The 24,726-nt window shown below is 33.1% G+C and overlaps 1 protein-coding gene across 1 annotated transcript in view; it reads right to left on the reverse strand.

The window, feature by feature from the left end:
* The window catches only part of kek2 (leucine-rich repeat, immunoglobulin-like domain-containing kekkon 2 protein), a 313,905-nt gene that overhangs the window by 238,950 nt on the left and 50,229 nt on the right, over positions 1–24,726 (reverse strand). Inside the window, exon 2 of the mRNA XM_076118553.1 lies at positions 18,661–18,711. The gene's annotated coding sequence lies outside the window, so the exon portion shown is untranslated. The remainder of the gene's footprint in view (positions 1–18,660; positions 18,712–24,726) is intronic.

The raw sequence follows: 24,726 nt of genomic DNA on the forward strand, positions 1-24,726 counted from the left end.
AAGCGCTGATCAGATTTTGATACCGAATTTTCGATAGCCAGCTGGTTTTCGATAATCGATAGTGATAGAGCATCGCGCTACAAATAAGCAATTTAGCAGTAGCTGAAATTATCTAGTATAGAGCTGCTTTCGTCACATCTGAAATACACAGCCTCAATGACTAGTCTGGGTTTCAGAATATTAAGAAAATAGTATTCATATTTAACTTGGTAAACAGAATAATAATTCACTATCACACTACTTTCTTATTCCCGCGAATTAAACTCCAGATTTTATATTCCACTAGCAGCCACTAAACTATCCAGTCCCTTTGATATTTAATTCCAATGTAAAATTTTAGTTGCCGCCTTAATGAATTGCAGCGCAAGTTATGGCGCCAATAAAATGAGGTTTTGGCTCAAAATTAAGCAATCATGGTGGAAAGATTCATTATTTGGAATATTAAAACTAATTTATTGGTCCCGTTCTGCCAAGATAATTGGCTTTTCGGTACATCGCTGCTACAGTAGATTAGATTATTAATTCGTAAGATAAATAAATCATTGAATTAAGTTACTCTAGAATAAAACACACTGGATTTTTTAGGTAAAAGCTTATCAAAAATTTCAAAAAAAGATCCGTAGTGCGATTCTCGATAAAAATATAATTTGAGAATTGATCATTCATTTCGTGGCTCGATTTCAATGGATGAAAACAATATTTAAGAATATGCTTATGAAATTATTTTTAAAGTGAGTCAGTCGTTACAGCAGTAATTGTCGAGTTGAATTTAAGGTTAACTGATTCGATATGTCACTTTATTATATTTTTTTTCGATTGTTAATAATGTTCGATTATATGATGTTCTAAAGTTATCTATGCCAAGTAAATTTCTTGAATAAAAGTAACAATGGGGCCAAAAATGGCTGCTTAATTAGCATTGATATGTTTTTATGGTGGCTCCTTGTAGCGTCCTATAGCTGAACTAATGAGTTAATTTTACTTTCAAACTTATCTAATATGCGTTAACTTTATAATTTAGTATCCAAATAGAAACCACTAATGAGTGTATTAACCTTTACCATAATAACACCTGCATAATATTTACGCAACAAACAAACAGTAGTAAACAACAAAATTATTAGTTTAACAAGTTACATACATTTAAAGTCATTAGCATACATTTACAAAGCCAAATACATAGAATTAGCGCTCAAACTAATTTTGAAATGTTTCGTAAATGATTCTGCTGATGTTGGTATAATTTAGATTATTTTATCACAAAGTTTAATGTTATTTTAGTTGCTGTTTTGTATAATTATTAATTTATTATTAATGATTTTGTCGAATTCAACAATAAATTGCTAAAAATAATTCTATTATACGGTTGTGTTTTGCACCGTCAGAAAAAAAAAATACTGGTTTTAATTTGTCATACAGATATAGTTTATAAGGTAGGTTTTGTGTATTGTAAGCATATGATGATGCATATAGATGATTTTGGAATCTATATGCATAAATCAAATCTCTTTTTATCCTGGTTGCGTTAGAGTTTTTCAATATATGGGACTAAATATATTACTCTATAGTATTTTATGAGACAGTAGAAAAGATCCATAACAGGGACTTTATTAAAATTACAGTTATTTATATTCGTTACCGATCACTAACGCTTTCAATACCCTATCTATCAACTGTTTTCTAATGTTCATTTACTATAAACAAGTATTACCTATAATTTTATCGTTATTTTTCTCTCAATAACAGGTTAATGATAGTTCATTTTGACGTATTCTAAGATCGCTATCGGTTATCCTGGTTAGAATATTGAAAATGGCCGAGTGTGTCGACCTCAGCTACCATTTCATCTAGCAATAACAATTTTCTATTCTGCTAATTTTGCAATACCAGTTCATTTGCATGTACTAATTACATTTTGTTATCAAGTGAAACACTGTATTTGATAATAATTACACTGTGACGTCATTGTTTGCTACGTGTGACTAGATTTGGATTTAGCATGGTCAGCTAATAACATTTTGTTGTATCAAAAGGTTGTTTGTTATAATTTGTAAAACATGAATTTAAAACAATAAAGGGTGGCGTAGTAACCTAGGTGTCTTTTATAAAAATTGGATACACATTGCAGGCAATGGAAATTATTGGAAAGACATAGGGAGGCCTTTGTACAGCAGTAGAACAATTGAGGAAAAAAATTTAAAAAATTACAAAGAGTAGACACTCAGGGTTGTTTTTTTTTGTAAAATTACCTGATTCACTTATAGCTAGTTGCGGTCACCGGTTGTGAAATAGTGGGTTTGGCATTTTATGGGCTTTTAGGTGTTTTAAACAACCTAAACAGGCTGAATAAGATAGCTAGTAAATACTAAGAACCTAACTTACTTAACTAATAAATATAAAACAGTCTCAATGCGCAATCATTGTATATATGATTGCGAAAGTCCCTTTAGTGATAAGTCTTCTAACAAAAAAATAATACAACAACCGTATGATTTTCAAAGCGCAACAATAATGAAATCCCTTGTACTAGTATCATATTGTACACTCGCTGTACAAACACGGTAACAACAGGCATACACGGTAACAACAGGCATACACGCTAACTCGGTTATTGTAACGGTTTTGCAATAAGCGTGTTAAGCTCGCGCAGTGCAATCACGTTTGAACACGTTATAACTGACGTGATAAATGGATGCTGATCTACGCCGTAGATCGTCTACGGCGTAGCGCTACGGCGTAGTCGAGTGGATTAAGTATTAAGTGGCTTTAATATAAAGATTTGTGATAATCTCACAAACATTATATTCGAAGTATACAAACCAGATTTGGGGATTAGTATATGACATTTGTTAAATTAATTAGTCTCGACTTGTTTGTACCGATAAGTGATGTTTCATGTAGTGATTTTTTTTTGGTTATTGTAATTGCTATTATTAAAGAATAGTTTATTAAAAAATGGGTAGCGTAGAAAAATCCAGTGACTTATAACGATAAAATATCGAAATAAGATAACTCGTATTCATGTTAAAATACGTTTTAAAAAAATCATTAATCAATACATAATTCAGAAAACACACAAGGTTCATCTGATACACAACTAAGCAGAGCTTGTACAATGAAAACATTTAACTGATAATAAAAAAATAGAAGTATCTCACTCACACATTTCTACATTCACCTACAGTATCAACACTTCCACACTTCCTCAAATTCTAAAACTTCCATAAAATTTTAAACACTTTCACGATATTCTCACCACTCTATCGCTAACGTTTCGGAAAACCATCCCTTAAAGCGATTTCAACCCTCAAATGTAAAGTGCAGGGTGGATCAGATAGAGACTGTATAAACTTGAATTTTATCTGTGAAAACATCTTATCCGTTGCCATATAATTTTATTTTACTTACATCTCAACGTGTAAGGACTTGCACACACTTTACGATCGACACGCTATAAGTAAAGTTTAACGTTTGTCGCGTTAAAGTTTCTAATGCGGTAGAAAATTGTGAGTTGCATTTATAAAAACCATCAGTTTACGAATTATGTGCATTAGAAGTTTGTTGTTGATAACTAAATTGATCAATAAGTGATCATAGAATTCAAAGTCTTTGTCATGGTTTTACATTAACAAGTTTAGATATTAACATAGGCCCGATGTGTCACAAATACCATACTTTTAGGCAGCTTGGAAAGCTTTCCAAGAATGAGTACAATGCTACTGGGCTTTTAAATTTCTTTTTGAATATTATCAGTACTAGCCTGAAGATTACTAACGTGCACGGTATATAGCAACAGACTACCCCTCATACATGGGACTTACATTTGAAATGCCGAAACGTGGGTAAAATACACATATTTCATACAGTTCTGCCTACATCATCAGATATAACATACGTAATATTAAAAAAAACGCGTAGTTATGTGCGTAAGACGTATCGTGTGTATGTTCACTTATGAAGTGATATCTTATTTTCTTAATGGTTTCTTAAACGCTCATATTAGGGCTTATCTAAAGAGTTTCGTTTTATGTGAACAAGTAATGGGTATTATGCACTTGGTTAGAAAAAGAGTTTGTTTTTATTAACTTTTATTTTGTTGATAAAATGAATTGCAAAGTGAGTGAAAGGTCACGGTGTATTTACTTTGAATTCAGATAGAAGAGTGTGAAAAATAAAAACATGTTTAATTATTACAATGTGGGAACGAAAGAAATAGTTTCTTTCGCGTTTTCTATTTAACTATGGTATTGTGACACTTTAGGCCGTCACTGATCATATTAACATCTCAATATTAATTCCTTCTTTCTTACTATATTTCTTGTTGTATAATGTTCAAACTGAATAGAATACTACACCAATAACACTAAAATGTCTCTACAGGTACTTCCGAGCTTCAAAAACTCCATTCCCGACGACATTACAGTCCGTTTCACGAAATTCTTTCGACAAAACAAAAACCTTTCAACGAAACGTCTTTAAAAATATTTTAATATCACTACGTATTAAGTTTCGACTCGAAACTTTAGCTTGCAAAATATATTTACAAGGCGAAGTTTGTCCGTCTTCCGAGCTAGCGATTTTAATCGAACTTCGAGAGAGTTCGATACTACGTCTAATCTTTGTATCTTTGAGGAAATTGAAAGAAGATAAAAATGTTTTGCTAGATACATAGTGCGCCCACCTGGCTCGCTTGCAATTGCTAAGAACGCGCCACTGCACCGCCACGGCGACAAGATTTGATAGGGTGAAATGTAATGTTGTCGGCAGGTGCCAGACGTGCAATTTCGAGCATCAAATTGATTGAAAATTGATGTAAATTGAAATTGAAAATTTGTCTGTGGAATTTTGAAGGTTTGCTGCTGAGAGTTTAAGTTTGGAGATTATTATTATTTGATGTGCTTTTTTAAGTGCAGAACTTTGAGGCGTGAATTTTTTCGTGTAATTGGGATTCAAATTATTTTAACTATTATAGATAGATTAGCTTAAAAGGCCATTAAAAACTCTAACCAAGTCTTGTAAATATATTAAAACATTTGTAGAAATAAGTAAATGTTAAATTATGTTAAATCCGATACTTACATTATTTTAATTTACCACAAATCCTAAGCTTAAATAATAATGGTCATGAAATACTGAGACTCATTAGTAACACGAATCTAAAAGGCCTATTTAACTTAAATTATACATTTCAATGGAAAAAAAACTAATTAGTTTTGAAGACCCTAAATTTATATTTCGTGACAACTTTCTACTGAGTTTTATTTTACATAAAAGTTTAGAAATATTTTTTGCTCCATTTGATGGAATAAAATTGCAAGATAAAAATACTATAAATTGGCTTTCAGCGTGTTTTTTATAGAGATTTTACTAAAGATTTTTTATTTCAATTTATGTTTTTTTATAAATAGATTATTTATTCTGAAAACAATTTAAATAATACTTACTTACATTGAGCGATTTTAAACTATATTATTTTTTAAGGAAAATTCTAACTTTTTTGTACATAAAGAATTTCGAGATTCACGAACATAGGCCTCTCTTGACATTTTTGAAATAAATTAGTTTTTATTTGTAACCAAAACTAACATACATTGTTGCTCTACTATATTCAGCTGTTGACATTAAAACAAAAACACTACCAATAACAAAACCAAAAACAAATAACAGCACTATCCTTTTTGACACAACATGTTATGAAACAACAAACGTCCGCGAACAGTGCAATTCACCCTATGATATTTATTTATCGAAATATACGGCGTTTGAGATTGCAGCCTGATATCGTTTTGCCCCGCGATTTTTGTTACGGCGATTGTTTGTTTCGTTTAGGTGTATTGAACTGTTTTGGTACTGTTTTCACGAATGTTTTGGTTTATATGTTTTCAGAAATTAATAAGAGGTATTTGTGATATGAGAAAGTGCTTTTATAAAATATAAAAGTAAGTATAAAAATAAACCAAAGTAAAAAAACAACGAAGATCAAAAGTTTTCGGAAATCTCTTAGCCTACTACTAGCCTGCGTGCCCAATTCCAGCCCGATTCGTCCAGTGGTTTGGGCTGTGCGTTGATAGATCACTATGTCAGTCAGTCACCTTTGACTCATATGTCATTGTATTTAGATGTTACCGTAATACTTGATTTGTTATTTGTCATTCTTAGACCAAACTGTGGCACCCTTGCCTTTATAGGCCGTAGGAGTTACTACGTTACTACGAAAATAGTTGATTCTAATAAACTATTTTTGAGCACTAAAACAAAATGTTATTTTCATAAACACTCCTACGTAAAACAAAACATTGTCTTGCCATATACCTAATTAACGCTTAATTAGCTGATGAACACAAATGAAAGTCTGTACAACAAATATTCCATTAACCTATGTATATTTAGACGTGCAATCGATACAAAATCTCTCTTAAAATTTTCTCCTACTGCAAAAGCTGAATTACAAACCGACTAAGTAAAAGTTGGACTCGCGAACGACGAGTTCCGTACCACTATTTTCAGAAACGGCAAAAAGATCACATGTTTACATTAATAGCCTACTTAAATATAATATATATTATTCTGTTTTTTAGAATATGATATAATAGTGGCATCAAAATGACATCATCAGTGAAAATTTTAACCATCTAACTACCACGGTTTTTATTATATGATACAGTCTGGTGACAGACAGACAGTCATACAGACAGCAAAGTTTTAGTACTAGGGTTCTCGTTTTACCCTATGGATACGAAACCCAAAAATAATCATTAACCATTTCTATAATTAAATCCACAAAATAAACAACCATCTCTTCACTATTTGTAGTATAATAATAAATATCAGTAGAGAAACCACGTAGTATTTTTATAAATAAAGCAGCCAGCAATAATTTGAGCAAAGCTATGATAATACCCATATAATAAGCTCTCGCCGACGATAATCTCTTGTGCGAGGATATTTCAAGAGATCGTTGTGAAATAGGGAACTGTGTTCTATCTGAAATTACTAGTAAAACGTAGGAAACTAGTGGAGATGTATTTTAACTTTACAATTCGTTAAAAAGCGTGGTTCTGTTTTGTGATAATGAAACCACATAAATATGCATAAAAGAAAGTTATCATCGCAGTTTTATAAGATTTTGATGGTCAACTAAGTTTCCAAACCTTATACATGTAAGGGAATTGGCTAGACAAAGTTAACAATAAAATAAAATATTACGGTATATTACGATCGTATCAAGTGGCGTTTTCTGGTCTCTCACCTAACCTACCCATATGGGATGAAGGTGTGATTTTATGTATGTATGTACAGTATATTTTTATTCTTAACGTTTTAGTTTAATCCAGTTGGTCTAAGTAACAAAAGAACGTATTCCTATAATATACCTCTATATAATGTATTCAATGCGCGATATATTAAAATATTAATTATTTCTCAATGTAATAATATGTTACAAGCTCTCTATATAGTGCAAACTAGGCGCCTTCACCTTCGTGATATAATTAATTTATAATATTAACATACAAATGCTAAGTTTAGATTCCATTCGACCGCACGTATGTCTGCATAATTGACTATATTATTATGAATTTAGTGCTTACCTGCTGCTAAATCATGCAATCACTAACTAGTTCATATTAAAATCATTATTATTATACAATAACATTACATTTACGTGTAATGTTATAATCGACAAAGAAATAATAATAATGCAATCCGGACCTAATTAAAAAGAACAGCCATAGTAAGTTTTTTGTAACTAAAGAACCTTGAATTGATGTGTACATACTTACATACATACATTAACATAACACCACTTTCCCAAAGGGAAGGGTAAAGACGAAATTACATTTAGGTTATATGTGTTTTAAAAATATTAACATTAATCTTGGAGTTGTAAACGAAACTGCAATTCTGATTTTCTTCTGACCTCTAAGCAAAAATTTCATTAAAATGAATTCAGTCGTTTTGCATGAATACATTGCATATGAATACAGATAAACACAATCTTGCACTAACATATAAGTAAGAGATTAGAGCTTAATCGTCAAACTTCTTGATAAAAATTATATTCAACAAGCAAAGAAAAATTTTCCCAAACAAATACAGATTAGAGCAGCAACATACAGACAAACACACACACAAAGAAATCTTCATAATCAAATGACACACACATCTACACACACCCACCAACACACATCTGCACAGGACTCATTCACACACATAATAGCAAATGTCCGAACACACACAAACGTAGTACGATTGATGAAATTGAATCGCAACATAATCCAGGATTATTTCTCAATACTCACAGCTTTTGTATTAGCAAGCACATATATACAGAAAAAATGGTTTATCTGCCCGTAATTTCAAAATAGCTATGTTTTTTTACAATACTATATGCTAAGACAAATAATAGTCTATCAGTAGTCGTCGGTCCGAATTCCGAGGTCTCGGGTTGGATTTTTAAATCGAGGAGAGAGTTGATGTTATTTCTTCTATTTTTTTCAGTCACTATGTCGGTCTGTCGTTATCTTCAAAATGGCTTAATAGATTTTACTAAGACTTCAGTGTTAAGATACACGAGTTTCTTAAGTTACGTATAGGGTCTACTTTACCCCAAAAATATTAAAATAGTTACGTTAAGGATTCTTACAAAAATCTCTTTCAATCAGATTAATTGATCGTTAATAAACTCAAATGAAACGGCGAGGTAAAGTTAGTTAATATTACTCAGAATTGAGTTTAACCTTTTAAGTTTTAGGTATTAACGTGTTTAGTAATGTTATACCTTAGCCTAATTGAGGCTAATCTGGTGCTACTAATTATTGCTTTATGTTCTAGGAATTACGGTAAATGTTTTTGTTTGTATAGAAGTGTTTATCGTAAGTTGCTAACGGATTAGTTTCTATAAGGTATAATCGTATTAATCGGTGATCGCTAAATGATAAGCCAATCAATTTGTATGCGAAATATTAGCCTTATCTATAAGTAATCTATGTTTATAATTAATAATACACTAGTTGACATCTGAGAAGCTAGACCTGACACTTGACTTGTTGTTATTCTGTAATGAGGTCCATACTATTGCATAGTTAACGAAATTTTTATTTTGCGGTTTAACATTATTAACCGTCTAATCTAAAATTTCCGAACTGGCGGTAAATTCACTCTCTGTATGATTGACCATCATAAGTGTCAGCATTTGACCATTTAAGTATCATCACTCGATATTATGGCAATAAACTTAGTACATCCTAATATAACGATACAAAATAAAGTAACAGAATCTATAAATACATTTAGACTGAACAACAAACAATGGTCGGTAATGCGACGTGAACCTGATTATACGATGAATGATGCCTATCAAGTATCATTAGCGCGTTTGTTGATGTTCAATACGTACTGCTTTTGTCATTTGTTTTGATTTTGAGGATTATTTTGGGTCGACTGAGGAACTAAAAATAGGGGAGTTTGTAGCACTATTTTGGGAAGGTTTATTCAATTGTATTTTGTAGAATAACTATTCTGAAACTAAAACACCTGTACACCCCAGGTGTTTTAGAAGAAATACTAAATTAAAAAGGTACAGCCTTAAATAATGACAAACAAAATGAATTTTCAGCAGTTAATTGTTTTTATTTTTAAACTTAATGTAAAAAAATATCAACCTATTAGGTAAATTGCGGTGACTATTTTAATAGCAGATAATGTGATAGTGACAAGCTGAAGCAACTATTAGTTCAAACATATAATACAGAATATTTTCTATTCCGTCTCAAAGTATGCATCAAAGGTATGTATGAGATACTAGCTGACCCGCGCAACTTCGCTTGCGGCACCAAAGAGAGATTGGGTCATAATTTTCCCCGTTTTTCTAACATTTTTCGTTGCACTCCGCTCCTAATGGCCGTAGCGTGATGTTATATGGCCTATAGCCTTCCTCGATAGACAGACCATCTAACACTGAAATAATTTTTCAAATCAGACCAGTAGTTCCTGAGATTAGCGCGTTCAAACAAACAATCAAACAAACAAACTCTTCAGCTTTATAATATTAGTATAGATAGCCTTCCTCGATACACAGACCATCTAACACTGAAATAATTTGTCAAATCTGACCAGTAGTTCCTGAGATTAGCGCGTTCAAACAAACAAACAAACTCTTCAGCTTTATAACATTAGTATAGATAAAGCATGTATAGCATAAACCGTCGACGCTATACACCGACTTTCGCAAAAGTATCCAAGCTAATTATCACATCACAACAGAACAAAACAACACACATCCCCTTTGTTCCGCTCCAAAAAATCATAAAGCCGCAGCGGAACCACGATAATGAGTGAAATGAAATAAACCGAGCATGACGTCGTGTGACGTCGCTGTGACGTCACTGAGGAAACACCTCACGTTACAGCGTGAGAGATAATTTGTTGCTGTTATCGTTTAAAAGAGGTGCTAAGGCTTTTTAGGAAGGTTTTTGTACTGCTAGAATTAGGTAAATGTTGAGTTTTTTTGTAATTTTTGTAAGGTAAATGTAGCTTTTTTATTTATTATTTTACTTTTTAACTTTGGATAATGAGGGAACGGGCTTGTTGATAATCTATTCTAATTTATTAAATTACACATATATGTTTTTTTTTCTGTAAATCTATACTAATATTATAAAGCTGAAGAGTTTGTTTGTTTGTTTGTTTGAACGCGCTTATCTCAGAAACTACTGGTCCGATTTGAAAAATTCTTTAAATGTTAGATAGCCCATTTATCAAGAAAGCTTATAGGTTATATTTCATCACGCTACGACTAGTAGGAGCAGAGAACCAGTAAAAAATGTAACAAAAACGGAGAAAAATTTGACCCATTCTCTCTTAAGTGACGCAAGCGAAGTTGCGCGGGTCAGCTAGTGCTTAATATTGCCACTACTACTAAAGTGTATCATAAACATACTTATCATAACACTGATTAACTTTTTAATGGACCTCATACTATTTGGTAACTGTTGATCATAAAATATCGTCATTCACTGTCAAAGAATAATCCAATAAAGCATTTAAAAAGAAGAACAATATTTTGATAATAACTAATATCAAAGCTATTAAACCGTAGTGACCGTTATAAATAACTTATTTCTTCAAATAAACCACTTCTTCTTCTTATCGTATGGTTAGTGGTCAACCTAGTGTTAAAGTTGTTCAAGCCGCGCGAAGGCCTTTAACGTGGCTTAACGACTGTTATCTTTATTGACAACAACCGGGACCAACTTTTTACGTGCCCTCCGAAGCGCGGAGATGCCCAGCTCAATTACCACTATGCGGTCACCCATCTATGAAATGACCGCGCCAAGGTTTACTTAACTCACAAATCGTTAACCGTGAGCGTGTGAGGTGAGCACAACTGGCTATGGGCGCCTCAAATAAACCACTACAATACAAGGAGTAACACTTCAATAAAGTGATATAATTTACAACCGTAAAAATAAAGGAGCGTGAATGACCGGACAAGTTGTATTTATTGAACAACATGCAATAAAACAAGAACGACACATAAGAACAGTAGATTTTACTACTGGATAAGTATTGGTAAGTTTAATGTAAAGAATGTTGGTAGATTCATCTCTTAGTTAAAATATTGAATGACAACACTCGGAATTATAATCAGTTACAACCATTTCCTAATTAAAACAATAATGAGAACCTGTACCTCGATTCTCTACCACTATCGACTACCGACAACCGGCTAGCTATCGACATTTAGAATGTACTGCCAAAATGTTTCCTACGACACCCGTCAGAGGCGCTGATCAGATTTTCATACAAAATTTCTCGATGACAGTTCGGTTGTCGGTAGTCGATAGTAGTAGAGAATCGAGCTACTGTCTTCAAATGTTTAAGCGTCAAATTTGGCAGTTACTTTGTTATTGGTCATAATCATAAGTGTTACTAGTCATCATACATTAAATCGGACAAGTGAAAAACTTTCTCGATTCCGGATTTAGGTTTGTAGTAATAGATGGTTTCAGCTTGAGCTTGATCTTTAGAACCTATTTGAGACGTCGAGGTATTGATTTTTTTATTCTTGGAAAAATCGTTTAGTTATGTGCACAAAGAATTGCATTTCATTATTGTGACATTTGAAATGCCAGATCTCAGATCGTGGTCTCAAGACCGGTAATAAGATTGATATATTCATACGAACCTTAAAATCAAGACCTTGAGCTCTTCAGTCGTAACTACTCAGACTACAATATCAGTCATCTTACTCACGTCTTAATAACGAGAACCAATAACAAACCCATCCCGAAACTCGAAATCCAGGGATACAGTTAACTACTAGTCGGTTGCTTATCAACCAGTTACTTGGAGCAACCATTCGCTTGCTAACTCATAAATTAATATCAGTTCAATATTCGGTCAACCACCGCATCCAAAATGATTTTAGTTTATTACAAAACCAGCGCAAAATATGCAAAATGTTCCAAACAATTTGCCATGTTGACAATTCAGATAAATTAATGGACATTGTAAATTTCAACTAGTGTTTAAAATATACGTTTTAATGGGATTTTTTAAATTATGGGCGTTTGAATCTCGGTTTATATTGAATTTCATTGAAAACTAAACGAATTAGCTCTTTAAAATGCATTTATATAAAAATAAATGTATACACACGTACATAAAATCAATCTTTTTCACATAGCGGAAGATAGACCAAAGAACGTCACTTGGTACGACCTTTACAAACTTCCCTTGCCTCATTCACATCCAAGCATCTTGTGGTACACGACCGCCAGTTATGAGTACTACGCATATTTTAATAATTGTATTTCATTTTCACAAACACTTTGCCTAAAAGACAAATAATAAGAACCAAATCTTTAATTGCAGTATACCATAATAATAAATCAATGGTAAAAACAATTTAAAAGCAACAACTGATAATAACACAATATCACTACGTTCAAAAGCACTCCATAACCAATTTAAATCGACTCCACAATATTTTTCCTAGAATTTGTTCAAATGACACTAACAGGTTCACATATTAAAAGTAATGTAAATGCACCAATAAAATTAAGTGCAATTAAAATATAAAGGCCACAAAGATTTTAAATATGGACGACGAAATTTAAGTTACACATACCCTTCAAAAGCAGCCCCTTTCATTAACGAACGCAATGACCTGACGAAACCATACAAGGAAATTTTTAACCGCCTTCCAAAAACGAGTAGGTTGTCAATTTGTTTGGGTTTTAAAAAAAATGTTACGTTACAACATTTTATGGTATGGACCGATTTTGACGCTTATTTTTTTATTGAAAGTAGGTGGCTTACTCCTGACAGGATCGAATTCGTATGCGGTCGAGTTAGGTTTGGGCTAATGTCTAGCTAATAAATTAAAAACTAGCACATGTTTGAATATTGAAATAACTAATATGTATGTATGTAAAGCAAACATTCTTTCATTTAATGACTTCGTTTACATTTATATATATTATTATGTCGTGATTTTTTCTTGATGCTTATACAATTACAAACTACTAACCTAACTACTTGGCCACCTTGTGCCACGTCAAAGGCCCTCGGGCGGCTTGGACAACTTTGACACTAAGTTGACCACTAACCATACGATAATAAAGAAGAAGACTACTTAGCCAAAACAAGGGTTAACTTTGAAGTCGGTTTTTTTGTAAGAATCTAACAAAAACAATTCGCAAATGTCAAATTTATACAAATCAGAGTAGTTATATTTTCAGAATTCTTTAAAATAACAGTTAAAACGAAACCTTGGATTAACAATTAAGATTAGGGAGGCCAAATTAAAGTCAAACAAAAGGTTTCGTTTCAAACCTCCGAGCTACAGATAAAAATATATGAATAAATTGTCCAGTTGATAGTATTGTAAGGTCACCTTGAAACGAGCAGATCATAGTATGAAAATAAATTCAATTTAAATACTGATATGAAATAATAAAAATATTTCTAAAGGACTAAGTCAATAGACGAGATGTAAACATTGATTGCTTTTTTGCTTGATAGTAATTGAGGTTTCTTTTAAAGCTGTTTGTTTGAAGTATATGAATAAGAGTAAGACTTTAGAGTTATAACATCCTTATGTACATATATCTACTAGTGGATCCACGCGGTTTTGCGCGGTTTAAAACATTTCATCTCCTTTTTCAGCTTCTCCAAATATGTTTTTCAAAATCACTTGAGAGGGTTATGTTAATGCTAGAAAAGCGTAGCATAAAGGAATAGATATTTAAATTTGTAATACATATAAGTGCGATTTATATACATTAATCACAGATATCAACTCCATAAGGCAAATAAGGCATCACAAAAAGGTCTCCAAAATCCTATATACTTATATAGGATTATAACTATAAAAGTTATTTTTAACTATTTCTAAAAAACATTTTCATAAATCGTCGACCATCGTAAATACTCAACTATCTACTCTTCAAATCAAACTTATAAAGAAATTCATAAATATCAATTTTCTCATTAACCTCAAAAAACCTCACCTCTCCACAATATCCGAGAATAATTCGCAACAAATGCATAAAACAATCAACAAACAAAACACAAGGCTCGTTTGTATCCCATTTCATTACATACAGCTGAAACCGACTGAAAATAATCACAACTTTTAATAACCTTTGAAGCCGTGGTTCTGCCATTATTCCTGGCTTTGTTGCCACTATGAAATTGAAATTGCAGCGGTCAACGACCTCTCGGTAATGACTACGTTTCTAATTTCATATTGGTTTTAATTTTAGTTGGATTTTAATAGTTTGAAAAGATTGTGTTTGAGTTCTTAATTTTATTGATATTGTGCATTAAGATTTGACTAAGTTTGAGTTTTAGAAATTAGTCGGGTTATGGATTTTTTTGTATGTTTTTAATTGAGTTTACGGCAAGTTTTAATGAATTTCGTTATATCTTGAAAGATGAGAGCAGGAGTTAGTTTTATGAATTATCATTTTAGCTTATTCGTTGTTTTCACTGGTGGCAGTTGATTGTTAGAAAGTGTTAATACCTTAAAACTTGTGATATCTAGTAGTGGGACAATAATGGGCTAAAAACAACTATCAACATAATATTTTACCAAGCTCTACCATCGAAGGATTCGAAATTTCAAAAAGTAATGCAGCCTGTAGCTCTTTTCTTTCGTCAATGGAAAAAAATTGTCTGAAAATCTGATCAGCGCCTCTGACGGGCGTCGTAGAAACTATTTTGGCAGTACATTCTAAAGGTCAAAATCTCGATAGCTAGCCGGTTGTTGGTGGTCGATAGTGGTAGAGAATCGAGGTACTGACCTAGGTAATATGAAAACGGCCACGCATTAAACTACTGGTAGAAGAAAAGTTATGAAGATTAAAATTTCAACGTAGGAATTAGTAAGTCTATATTAAATTCTGCGCTATCACAAGATATTAAATAACTGACTTAACGAGCGTGATTTAAAGCCTGTGGAATTCATTAAAGTTTTATTTCAAGTCACTTATTTTCTTTTTTAAAGTAAATAATGTTTGATCGTTTGTTCTTTCATACAAATTATTATGTACTGATAAGATTATTTATTTAGTTCCTTTTATGACTGTTAGACGGTCAGTAGTATTATACAACACAACACTTTAATTTTAGTTGCCTTTTAGGGTTTCATACATACACATAATCACGCCTTGTTTTTCTATAGAGGTAGACAGAGACCAAGGAACACCGTTTGGTAAAATCCTTTCAAACATTCCTAGCTTCATTCACATCCGCGCTACTTGGCATACAGTACCGCCGACTATAAGTATATATTTGTATATCTAAGCATCAAATAAAACACCAAAATTTCACTGACTTTAACCCATACAATACAAAAACAAAATGAATCATTGCCTTAAAAATACACTGGCATTTTAAATAAATCGTATTTTTACAAACCTTCATAAACTCGTAAGCTAAATGTTTTTATTCCTTTTTGGGAGGTCTTTAAAACAACTTTTCAATTTGGCAGGTGTCCACAAAAACACATCGGGTTTGTAATTGTCCATTGTTGCAGGTAAAGGGGAGCACAGCTTGGGGACTCGGCGCGTGACGTTTTAAGCTTATTAGCTAGCGGACTGTCTTGTGTTCGCTCGCAAATGTCGTGTGTAATGACCCAAACGTGTGGCCAGGAAACCAGCGGTAAGGTTAAAGTTGAACTATTTACCCCCAGTTTCTGAGTACATTTCGTGGTAGTTTATCTATTCAATAGAGTTTTTTTATGTTTGAATAGATAAACTTCCGTTAAACGTACCTCAGAAACCGGAGGCTAATTGTGTTAATTGACTGTCTTACTTAGTGCAATACAAGTGAATGCTGACCATGGTAATGCTCAATATGTATGATATTTAGCAGTGCAGGCTAAGTATACCACGAAACGACGGAAGAAGTTTTTTATCGTATTTAATGGGCCGCAATCGCAAACTCTCCCAGGGGGGCTATCACGTATCTCAGTTGACATTTACTTGAAAGCCACTATGCTGTGCATTGTTTTCTCTCTTAGAATATAGTGATTAGCACGTTACGTCAAAGCAGCAATGTACTGAATAGTAACCATCAATTTGACGTACACTAGCTGTCAACTGAGATACGTGATAAGCCCGCAGATCGGGAAATTAGTTTGATTGCAAACATCTTTTTTATTTTCAACGAAAGTTTTATAAAAAGGAATCTTCTCAAGACACTTATTGTGCAAGTATTGTGTTTTGACTTCGGTGTTGAATATATATAATACTACAAGAAAAGCGCAATTTCCTATCAGTTACTCGCAGTTCTAAGGGCTGTACAACAATACCGCGATCCGGTTCACATTCATTAGGTGAATTGGGCAGCGGTGGCCACGTTTAACGTTTATGCGTTGTTACAGTCCCGACCACCTCCGATCTCTCCCGACCGCTGCCGACTCTGCTGTGATGGTAATGAGCTCGCGTTTTTATGTTCCAAGAACATGAGCCAGGTTAATGTAGACAATAAGTTTGGAGGATATGTATCTAGTTAAATTTTTGGGTTAAGAATATTTGTAAGGATGTGAATGAAAATCGTAGGAAATGCACGTAAAGGATATTTTTCTGTGATTTTGTGATTGAAAACTTTTACTTAGGTTCCGTCTTGCTATTGGCGTTATTGTTTGCAGTTTGTACTTGGTCTGCATAGCCACCTGTCGGGTTTGATTCTAAGTACTTTTTTTACCTTTTTATCAGATGATGCGTTTAAAACTGAATCCTACCTATTACCAATTATATGGCACACTTTACGTCAGACATAGAATTAACCTAAAGGACAATCAGCAGCTCAAATTATTGGGCTCAGCTTTGTCATAAATTCAACTCCAACCCACTTTTTATAAACCCAAAAATTCTTGAACCAACCTCATACAGTCCAATTTATCACACAACCGCGAATAGAGACGGCGCATCGCAAAACAATATGAACCCTTTGTTTCGACGTGTGGTATGTGTGAGTACAATTAATTTGTAAGTTTATACCGACGCAATAATTTGAAACATTAAAGCAATGTGGGAACTGCGAGATGAAGGTAGAATGTGTTATGGGGAACGACAAGTGAAGCAATTAGTGAGATGTAGTTTTGGGTGTGGTGTTTTTCATCTCTTGTGTTATAATAAACTAATTTATTAAAGCTATCTCGGTCACTTCTGGGTCCGCAATAGTCTTTACATGCAAAGTCCAAAGCGCACTTGGCCAGTATGGTGAAAAAACTACCCTTGCTCAGGTGTAGGAAAATCATGGTTAAAAAAAACTACGACTTTGCTTATGTGGGATGTTGCTTGCGTGGAACTTCGCATTCTGACATATTATTGGTATTTAGGCGAATTCTGTTCATTTTATTTACTTTACTATCGACAATCGAGTGTTTGACATTTTGTAAAAATAATTCCTGTTGCGCCCGCTAGAGGCGCTAATCCTTAACCTCCACCGAGATGATCAAAACACTTTTGACTATCGAAGAACTTCAAATTAACAAAATCGCTGTTTAAATTGACATTAACAACTAAAGCACTATCCACACTCAAATCACCAAATGTATTTAGCTGTGCAGAACACAAACGATGTTAACGATCGCTTCGTTCCATGTACCTGCAACACACAGACACACACACACACATAACATGAATGTACAACTTATTAGTTAAATCGAGGAAATAGAAGCGTTTACCAAATGAACTGAAATAATTGGAGTTAATAGTCGATATGATATCTAAATTAAATTTACTCGCCCTGACTCGTGCACAAAGGAAGAATTTAATTAATATCTAAATTATCCGTTATTTCAATACGTTTCCTTGTCTTTAGATCTTCGTATTTCGTTTATTTATTCGCGCTTGATAGAATTCTTAGACCAGAATTTCTTGTCTGAACTGTATTTCATATTACTTTTTATAACCGGTGGTCTGCAGCTGACCACTTGAGTTGATAGAGTTCACTCACTATTTACAAAGACACGAGACACAATAGGAAAAGTTTTTAATAGTAATTTAATTACAAACTTACTTGTAAGTAAAATTATGCGAGTGTTTTCATTATATCTCTATATCATCTTTAATTCTGGTAGGAAATCCATGACCAGCAATAAGAAAATATTTTACGGCAAATTCATAAAACAAATTCGCTTACCTGGAGGCTCTTCAGATCGCAGAATCGTCGGTCAGCTCTCCACAATTCTACCTGCAACCAAGTACAATGCAAGTTGGACAATATGTCATGGCTGTGTAATAACAGTGCTTATTAAAAGCCAGTGAGTCAGTTTCTTGCCAGCTCTTCTCATTGGCCCTACATTCCAAACTGGTGGTAAATTCATCTACTGAATTATTGACACTTATCAGTATGTGTTTGTATATCAGCCAAGCCTTTCTTCCAAATAAGTTGGAGTCGGCATCTAGTCTCACAGGATGCAGCTGAATACCAATATTTTACACGGAGCGTCTGCCTATCAAGCCTCTATAACCCAGTCACCGGGGTTATAACACCCCGGATACCCTTCGGTAGTTATCAATATATTTGGCCTAAATGATTTGATTCAAGTCGACATGACCTTTTCAAAGATGGATATCAGAAGTAGAACAGCAACGAGTTAAATATTAAACCATCATTATCGCCTCCAGTTATGTTCAGAATTGCTAATAACTTCTGAATTAGCTCGCTGCTGTATCTAGTATTATAATTATGGTTTGTGTAATTTAGTTTAGATTGATTAATTTAGGTCATGAATTTATTTATAATGTTTAGTTTTCGCTTTCAAGTTTTTGGTAAAGAGTTGAGAGATTATCTAGTAGAGAGAATTTTACAAAGAATTGTTCTATAAAGATATTTCGGAAAAGGAGTTTGTAAATGATTGACGTATACAGGTATTTACAGGCTTTAGTTGCTTTTATACATTTAACGCCAACTACAGTCGCTAGGGAAAACGTACATGAGTTGACTCATCTTTCAGGATATATAGACATTTCATGATAGACGGTCTTTCTTCTTATTCTTCGAAGGAGATCATGTGAAATAAATAAAATGTAAATAAAAGCTGGTAATATACATAATGCACATTTTACCTATTTTATTCAAAGGAAATTTATAGGTACTTATTTTTATTTAGGTAATGCCTGTTTTCCAATGCTGGGAAAAGGCTTCTGCCCTAGTTTTAATACTAACGAAAATAATTCAAGTAATACTCAAACTGTAACAGTCAAAGGGCAGCGAAAAAACCTGCTTCATTGTTCGCACAGCCTCAAAATCTAAACAATATTTTGCAACTATTGTTTCTCAGCTCTACGAAGCGAGTGAATCTCAATTAAAATTCACTCGACGACCTGCCATTATCACTGATTGTGTGCATAATACTACTATATTAATTTTACGATGCCACCATTATTTATTCATTGGAGACTGCCAATAGCAGCGTATCGTATTTGCCGTGTCAGGTTAAAAGTTACTTTGGTTGGTTACTATGGGTTTAACTACTACTATAGTGGTTATAGTTATATATATATTAGTATCCACAGTTAGCTTACCCATTCAAAGCTTATAAAAAAAAAGTTAAATTAAGGGTTAAATAGATAGAAGGCAGATTTAAAAAGACGACAGTATTGGATAACATCGTCGTTATTTTTTTAAACTTCTTAGTCTTTTCAATGATTGCCCAACGGTTCAGTTTAAAGAGTTACGGTATAGAGTTGTTCTTAAAAATTCAATATGTTTATGTAATCTAGGTAATCTAGTCAAGGCAATATTTATTATTTGCCGTGTAGAAGTTAATTACTAAGACTACCAATCGTATCAAGTTTACTGAGTAATTCCAACTTTTCCTACCTACAGTCGCTAGCGTTTTTAACATTGTTTAAAAACTCATAGTAAAGGTAATGATGGTTATTTTGGTCGATACACGAAGTAATTGGTTTCTGTTATGAGATCCGATCGTTTGTTCAATACTTTCATAATGTTTGACTTTGTAAGGGATTTTGTGTATTGCGATGATCTACTGGTGTGTTCCAGTTAACGATACTTTCAAATTGCTTTTCGAGGTCGGTTTTCCTGTTCATTAAATCTACTTTATTATTATAATTTATATTGGTAATTACACGCGTATTTGTGGTACTCTGAAACTCGTGTAGCAGTCATTGAATAGTTTCGTTAAATATTTCTCATAAGTGATATTATTATTTATGTTGTACGTAGTACTCAGGGCCTACCTTCACCCTAATTCTGGGAGACCTTAGCCCTAATAGATTTTTCCATTTTACGTAAAAAACAGTTAACGATTTTTGTATTTCTTTAAACAGTGTAGAGTAAATAATTGATATTTATCGAAGTTTAAACCGTGTGTCAAGTTTACAATGTATCTTAATGTTTTTAAATTTGAATTTGCGATATCATGTGACCTTACACGTTTTGTACCCGTTAAACTTATTAATATACATACGTAGATCTAACTTTATTTTCCTTAGTATCATCATAAATGTGTTAACGCTTCGTTGAGTTTTTCGTCAGATAAATAAATCATATTTCCGCTGATACCTAGTTTAACACGAGCCTTAACATTTTTACGTTATTGTTTTAGTCACATATTATTTTGCTTTTTGGACTATAATAATTACGAAAAAAATAAAACCAATCACTTCTCTAGAATAACGATCATGCTGTTTACCTTAATTTGCTGGACGTTTCGGCACAATTTATACTGGGTTAAAAAGCTGATTTTTTATGCATAGCCATTCCTAGTAATGAACTTTTAGCAGACAACATTTCATTCCTATTTTATCTACAGAATTAAACTCTATAATTAAAGCAATCTAAAATATCTTAAACTACATATTAAATTGCTGTAACAGTTTGAATCAGAAATTCCGTAGCACGTACTCGTATATAGAAAGCGACACATTAATTTCACAGTCGCACTCCGACGTATGAAATAGTTTATCGCATTCAAATGAACATGCCCGTGATACTAATTTTGTGAAATGAGCTATCATTAGTAGGTAATTAAATTAGTGTTACTGAAAATGACGTTTATGTTGTGTTATGTTATATTATTATGTCGTGCATGAACTAACAGTAACAAGATACTTTACAGTCGGTACAATCGTTTATCTAGAGTTTGACATTAAAAATCTTCTGCAAATATAGTTCCATGGGCGCCCGTTAGGGGCGCTGATCGCCACTTGTTTTGCATTTGCAGTTTGCCATTTCGCAATTTGCCAAATTAATCGTGCCACTGTAGTAAGTTATATTTTGTGAAATGAGCTATCATTAGTAGGTAATTAAATTAGTGTTACTGAAAATGACGTTTATGTTGTGTTTTCTGTGAATTCAAAGGCTTGTCTCGTGTATGAAGTAACATTTCTAGTAATCGATATTGATAACAGAAGCACAATTCTCTACAGTCAGTACAATCAATTATCGAGTGTTTGACATTAAAAATCTCCTGCAAATATAGTTCCGTAAACGCCCTTTAGGGGCGCTGATCACAATATTGTCGTACAAAATTTCTCGATAGATAGCCGGATGTCGATAGAGAGATATATCGTGCACCTGTAGTACGTTATATTTTGCGAAATGAGCTAGTATTAGTAGGTAATTAAATTAGTGTTACTGAAAATGACGTTTATGTTGTTTTGTTGAACTCAAAGGCTTGTCTCGTGCATGAACTAACTTTAGTACGTTATGATTTGTGATTCAGTCCTCAAAATTACCTAATAATTAGACTGCCTGTGTGGCGTAGACGGTTGCTGACCTCGACGCCCCGGGTTCGATTTCGAGGTAAGGCAGAGTACTTTTGGTCTTTTTCTAAATTATGTACGATTATTCTCAATAGAAATCAGAACTTTGGTAACGTGCCCGATACCGGACGTATTATACACTCACTCCCTATTAAATGTGCATGGATGAAACAGTTTCCAAATAATTACGCCACTAAATATTATCTAGTCTTATTTAAAGTGCCCTTAGTGTCTACGTTTGTTCCAAATATCAACATAAATTGTTCGTATTTCCCTTACAATAAAACCGGTAGATCCAAAACGACAATGTAGGCTAAACCAGTGAGCCATAAACGGAGATTAGCCTATCAATTTTAAATGCTAAAACCTCAAAAAATAAAGCTCAAATCGTCGATTTCAGACCATTAAGCACTGAACTTAAAAAGTACCGCAAATCATATTTTTTTATCTGGTTGATCTAATTTTTATTTTTAGGGTTCCGTATGCAAAGGGTAAAACGGAAACACTATTACTAAGACCACACTGTCTGCCTTTCTGTCACTAGTCTATCTTACGTACCGTAAATGTTAGACAGTAAAAAAAAATCACAAATGATATATTTTTGTTGACGCTATAACAAATACTAAGAAACAGAATAAAATAAATATTTAAAAGGGCACCCATACAACAAATAGATTTTTTTCTCGTTACCAATATTGATATCAGCAATTAATAGGTAGACGCTTGAAATATTCACTAAACTTTGAATAGTATGGTACGGAAACCTTCGCGCGCGAGTCCGACTCGCACTTGGCCAGTTTTTCAGTGTTTTCGAGAGCATCTCGGTGGTAAGTTTAAGTGCAAAAGTTTCTAGTCTGACACCTGTGCTTGGATTATTCAGGGCTCTTCTCTGTGACCCGTTTAGATAATGCGATGAGGAAGATAGAAGTTAAATTAGAGTGGGAGAAATTATTACTTAAAACTAATATCTCATATTTATTTTATATCAAGACACATTGTGTTTAACTAAAATGATAAATTTCTGACGAGTCTTATTGAGCTTTGATATGTTTCTATTTTGCAGGAATTAATATGAGCATTAAAATTATTATTGAACATACATCATTATTATTTCGACAGTCGGCTTTCAACTATTAAAATTTAATCTTGTGCAATCATATTCTTAAATAATTCCCATTCAATTTAAAACTAATTAAACTATTTAGTCAGTATTGATAGAGCCATATCATATTTTTGGTGACCGTATTCTCAAAGTACCATAAGCCAAATCTCTTGACAGCATTCAATAGTATCGCTTACACTTAACATGAGATAAGGACAAGACAAACAGAAAAATCACACAATTCTTAAATTACAAGCCTTAATTTACTTAAACGTACCAACAAACAATTCCCAAACCTTTCGCAAAGCAACTAAAGCACTATTTACATAACAAAACTGAGTTACAACAACAGTTTGTAGACAGAGAGCATTTCATTACGTCACACTCGCAGTCCGAGAGCTCAACTCGCCCACAATTTTATAATGTTCGCTTTGAGCCTCACTCACTATCTGTGTAAAGGCCAAATACTGTTTGCTGTTACAACTGTTTTAGTAAGTTTAGTTGTAGCCTGCTCAGTTATAATTGCATTATTACATTTTCTAAAACATAGCATAAAACGTATTCTTTATGCGTTACTGGTATAGGAAGTAGATTTTATGGTATAAACATATTTACAATGTTTCTACGGTTCAACAGTTTTATCAAGCATGGTCAGTCGCCGTAGTCACAAGCATACTCAGACTCAAAGGCGAACGGCAGGTTTATATGAAGAATTCGTACAGCTTATAAAATGTCATGTTTAGGTTTACTTTTTGTTTTAATTGGTAGCTAATATTATAGACAAGCTTATTTTAAAATTCTTATATTTTTAAAAGTTGGGAGGTAAAAGTTATGTCCATTTTTAGAAGCCCCGATAGTTCGCTAAATTGCTCAGATGCTGTCAAAACCACAATTCAAAACAACAGCAAATTGGCGGATGCGTAGACGTCAGACGAAAAGTGACGTCTCATGAGATTTTCTTTTTCTTTAGTTGTCAACAAATATAAGCCATGGACCAAAAATTATTATTTAAATAAACAAATACTTTCTAATTAATCCGGACTTCTAAAAATAATACTCCCAAATAAAAATAAGTGACTTATTCCCCTTAATAAGTGGTACAAATTCTGTTACGAAACAACACAAACTTTAAGCTGTACGAAATCTGCCGATCTCCTTTGGTAATAAATACTAAATTTGATATATTATGTCATTCCTTTGCAATTTTTGATAGTCACCAATACTCTAGAAAAAATAATAATAAAAATGTTGGCGAAATTGTCAAATCAAGAATTTGACATTAGTAGGCATCGAGTTCCTTGTAACATTTGTACACGCGTTCAAAAACGCGTTTAATTCTTAATTTTACTTTTACGGCGCTTTTTCAGATAT

This window comes from Anticarsia gemmatalis, chromosome 9, assembly GCF_050436995.1.
Source record: "Anticarsia gemmatalis isolate Benzon Research Colony breed Stoneville strain chromosome 9, ilAntGemm2 primary, whole genome shotgun sequence".
Taxonomy (NCBI): Eukaryota; Metazoa; Arthropoda; class Insecta; order Lepidoptera; family Erebidae; genus Anticarsia; species Anticarsia gemmatalis.